This window comes from Apis dorsata, unplaced genomic scaffold (genome assembly GCF_000469605.1).
Source record: "Apis dorsata unplaced genomic scaffold, Apis dorsata 1.3 scaffold_341, whole genome shotgun sequence".
Taxonomy (NCBI): domain Eukaryota; kingdom Metazoa; phylum Arthropoda; class Insecta; order Hymenoptera; family Apidae; genus Apis; species Apis dorsata.
This window is the reverse complement of record NW_006263608.1, coordinates 243,006-247,972: the sequence shown is the minus strand read 5'-3', so window position 1 is coordinate 247,972 and position 4,967 is coordinate 243,006. Positions and strand designations below refer to the sequence as shown.

Genomic DNA, 4,967 nt, shown 5'->3' with positions numbered 1-4,967 from the left:
TATATATATATATATATATATATAACGGCGTATTGTCGAGAGTTTGGAGACTTGCCAAGTATCGATAATTAGTTCCTGCATGCCGGGCACAAAGAAACTGGAACGAAATTAAGACAACGACCCCGGGAGATGGGCCGGCCCAGCACAATAAGCCCCTCTCGCGGCCTGTTTTGAAAGCAACTTTGAAGCTAATTTACGATAATGGTCGATCCCGGGAGCTGGTAAAACCGGCCGGTGGGATTCGGTGACGCGATTAAAGTCATCTCCACGAAGACTCCCGTCTTCGAGGGAACGCCGCCTGAATTATTGTTCTCTCGTCGTTTTGCTGAATCAACTGTCTACGCCAATGATCGAAATTCCAATTATGTCATCCTTCTCTTCGTCCTTGTAACGAACTTCTCGTTATTCGTCCAATGTTTCGTTCAATGTCAAGAATGGGATAGAGAAAAATTTGGAATTTGAAATTTCGATTCCTTTCATTTTCTTCGAGGAGAATTTGTGGAAAATCCCAAGATGATCGCGTTATCGGTCGGTCGAGCAGGAAACGAGTCGGTAATCCCGTTGTTCTTTCCCAAGTCTGATCCCTTTTCCTCGAGACATCTTTCGAAGTGCAAATTAGCTCGCGGTGTCGAAAAAGAGGATCTGGATTCTCGAGTCGGATGAGAATCGACCATGAACCGTGAAATTTCGCTAGGAATCAAACGATGGAGGAAACGATGAAAATTGGCAAAAAGATGTTCGATGATTTTTTTTTTGCAAATTATCGATCGATAACGAACATATGAAATTTGTTTTTGAAAGCAGTCTTAGTGCACGAGTCGATCAACGAGTCCTCCCGCCGAAACCGAACGTAGAAATCTAATATCTCGACTTTTTCTGTCGACCGAGAAGAAAGAGAGGGGGAGGAGTACGAGTAAACCAGGCGAGTAAGTTGATCGAACTTACGGTCGAGCAACGTGGAAGCAACGTTTCAGGGGAATTACCTCGGCCAACCGCATGGCTCGAGGAGCTTTCCTCGTGAGAACGGACGAAAGGTTCGAGGATAGAGTTGTCTCTCTCTTTCTCCGGTATATTTGAAAAGAGTATCGCGAAACGGTGAGAGGTTTCTTCCATTCTGACTGGCGGAAAATATTATAGGCTTCTCACGAACACCGTCACCTTGATTGCTTCAATTTTTCTTCGTCACAGTAACGATTCTTTTCGTTTTCGCGTATATTTTTCTTTGTTTAACTATTTATCGCGTTTTCCCGCCGAAAAATTTGTCCTTCGAAAATAAAGCGTTGGTTAATATCGATCGATGTCGTATCGAGTCGAGGTTAATGGCTTGGACGAATTTTTTGCCAATTAATTTTCGCTTTATTTTTCGATCCATCGTGAAAAGAATTTTTTTTTAATTTTTCTTGTAGTATTTTTATATTTTAGTCTATCTCTCTCTTCCATATTTTCTTTAGATAAATTTACTTTTTAATTTAAAAACTATCATATTATATCCTTTTTTTATCTCAATAAAAAGAAGGAAGAATTCTTGAAATCCGATCGAATTGCACAAAATCGGAGGATTCTCTGGTTGCTAGACGACTATTTCTTTATCTCTTTCTCTCTTGAATTCGCTTCCCTAAGCCTAATATATAATATGGCGGTCGCTCCGACACCACTCTCCCAATCTCCATCATATCTCCTCATCTCGGTCCCGAACCAATTTCCTAATCTACACCTGAAAATCCGCCCTCGAATCCCGGATAATCGGGTCTTTATTCGCATTTTCGAAACCTGTGCACTTCCACTTAACGCTCTGTCAACGATACTATCTCTATGCTATGACTCCCTTCTCTTTTTCTTTTTTCTCATTATTTTCCATTTTTCAATATACCACGAATACGCGATACGCACGTGTTTCTCGATCCACGGGTTTATCACAGAGAAACAGCGATACGAAGTGGGGATACAAATGACTTGAAGTGGGGATAGCGGAAGGGATGGGTGGTGGGAGTCGAGTAAAACAGAGTTCCAACACGCGCCAATGGCAGATGTTTGTGTCTTGTACATCATTCTCGACGCAGTTCAAAGTTGAATGAGGGAAGGTGCACTATAACTCGTAATAGTGGCGACGAATTCGCGAATCGTGACGAATTTGATACATTATTTTGCGGTGTTCGAGATTGTCGAGACTCTGCTTTTTCGACCATATCTTTATTACCGAACCATCGATCGATCACAAGACTTACTTATTACACGTTGTCTCTTTCTCATTAACGAATTTCGAAAAAATCTTGTTGCCTTTATATCTTTTTTGACAGTTTATATGTATAGTTTACGAAAAAGTTGATAAAATTGTTGATTGTTAATGGATCATATGATATTCTTTTTATTTAACTAAAATCGTGTTGTATTCATACAATATTCATTTTTACTCTATTTTATTATACATGGAAAGCTACTTTTTATTTTAAATTGTTATGTATTGCTAATTATGGACAGCAGACTGGAAAAAAAAATAGTGATTTAGCATCAGAAAATTCCACTGACAACCGTCGTTGCAAAATGGAAGTCAGGGAGTGGAGTTTAATCAGGAATCATCTCCGACAATCATCATCTGCTAAATCGATCAGTAGTACTCCTACTGAATGACTACCGAATGTAGTTTTCCTATTCAAGATATTACCTCGGTCATCTAACTTCATACGCGAGAACAGTTAGCTCCTCGTGGACATCTAGTGGATGGTAAGAGAACTATTTATGGATATATAGATGCTAATGTCATTCAAAATTTTCATTTTTTAATCATGAAAAAATGCTGTAAATAATAAACAATTAAATAAACAATTAAATAATTTTGTTTTTTTATAACAACTTGTATTTATTTAAAAAGCTAAAATATTTTTTGTTCATTATTTATTATTATTTTTCTAAACCTTCGATTGTTTGTTTTGATATTTTTTTTAAAATTTAATTACATAAAATTTGCAATAAAAAAGTTTTTATAAATCGTATAACAAAGTTTTTAAATATGAACATAATTAAACATTCAAATTTATGTAATATACTAATGCAAAAAAAAAAAAAAAGAATTTATAAAACATTTTTTCCATTTTACTGTACTATAATATATCAAAACAATATTTAGATATATGTGTATATATCTGCACATCGAATGAGAATCTGTTAAATTTAATTTATAATAAATGAAAATAATCATTGTATCGTGTGATGTTTAATTGGAAGAATATATTATAATATTTAAATTATTCAATAAAAAATAAATAAAAAAAAAAATAAAATAAACCGCCCCCGGGTGGGCTCGAACCACCAACCTTTCGGTTAACAGCCGAACGCGCTAACCGATTGCGCCACGGAGGCTGTTGGTATTCTCCAGTTCAATGTTCATTCATACAGCCAAGCATCTTTTTCATGCCAATTTCAAATTGATATTTGTATGAAAAACTTAATCATTTATTTAATTAATACTTTTCTTTGGAATTTTTACAGTATCATTATTTTATCGAATTTATCGTATTCTATTAAACGATTCAAAATTCGATTGACTTTTGACTTGTGTTATATCATATTATGGACATTTTCTATAACGAATAATTAACAAAAATTTTAATCAAAAGAGCATTAACAAATTTTGAAATAATGTTTTTCCTTTTTTTAATTTTAAAAAATAATGATTGTATAAATTTAATCATAATTATTAGAGAAAAATTACTAGTGTAGTAAAATGGCCAATTATTTTTATTTTCCTATATTACTTATTCCTTTTTAAATGAAATAAGCGGAAACTGTTTTCTAATGCGAAGGGATGTACAAAAGATGGCCGGAAGGAAATCGTTGAAAGGAATTATCGAGAATATTACACAAATACAAATATGGAGCGTTTGCGAGCGTTTACGCTACGTGGAACATTTATGTAATCAGAAAATCCATCAAGAGATTACTTCTGGACAATTTCTTTTCTCTCTTATGGCAAGCTAACATCTTTATCTCTGTGTAATTCGTTCTTCTTTCTTCACTTTGTTAAATTTCCAAATGGAAATAATATATATATTTTATATGGGAAATACATAAATTGATACTTGAAATTTTTAAATTATTGTATACACAATATATCTCATCATAAATTATTTATTTCTTAATTTCCCTCATTTTTTTAAGATTACTCGTACTCGTTTAAACATGTGCATTAACCAATTATCAATAATTATATTTTCATCAAATCTTCGGGAGAAAATTATTGGAATATGCAAATTATCAAATTGAAGCTTTTGATTTTAATAGGGATACATGTATGTATATTAATAAGTGCATGGATTTGATTGTGTACAATTGACGATGGAATCATTCGGTACGTGCATAAATTTCACGGCAAATTCAATAACCTTAATAAATTCATTAATAACACATTTACCAACCAGGAAGTGGCCATATTAGAATCGGCGAATCGCTGAACTCGATAACAACCAACTTGTACACCCTTTGACCCAAGCTTTTATTACCGGAATTAGCATACCTGTTATATTAATAATAAATACAAAACGAACTCTGAATCTTAAAAATCTTTATGAACATAAAAATATAAAAAATAAATATAATATACAATAAATAAATAATATAAAAAATATTTAAAAAAATAAAAAAGAGAGAAAGAGAAATTGTTACGTAAATTCATATTAATCCATAATAATCACTTTTTTTTTCTTTCACAGAAATATAAATATTACTCGAATATTCCACGATTTAATAATAAAATCCGTATATCCTAATGCAAACTGCTTATAATTTATACGTGTGATATTGTTTTAATAAGGGCATCGGGTTGGGATCACCAGGGGCCACAAAGTTATCGTTCGAAAAGTAGAACTGTCGGCGAAAAAAAATTTAGTGCAGCTGTTGTGCGGCCCCTGATAACATTACGTTTCGTGGCCCCGTATTCTGTCGAGCACGCGATCTCTCTACCCAATCGGGGC

At 33.7% G+C, this 4,967-nt stretch overlaps 1 protein-coding gene and 1 non-coding gene across 6 annotated transcripts in view; one reads left to right on the top strand and one right to left on the bottom strand.

The window, feature by feature from the left end:
• LOC102671321 (acetylcholine receptor subunit alpha-like) overlaps nucleotides 1-4,967 on the top strand; it is an 83,609-nt gene that overhangs the window by 31,853 nt on the left and 46,789 nt on the right. The window contains exon 1 of one of the 5 annotated variants that reach the window (XM_031511660.1): nucleotides 2,598-2,721. The exons of the other annotated variants lie outside the window; for them this stretch is intronic. The gene's annotated coding sequence lies outside the window, so the exon portion shown is untranslated. Of the gene's footprint in view, nucleotides 1-2,597; nucleotides 2,722-4,967 lie in introns of those variants that run through there. 5 annotated transcript variants of the gene reach the window in all.
• Nucleotides 3,284-3,357, bottom strand: Trnan-guu. The gene has a single exon. It is a non-coding gene; the product is annotated as a tRNA-Asn (tRNA).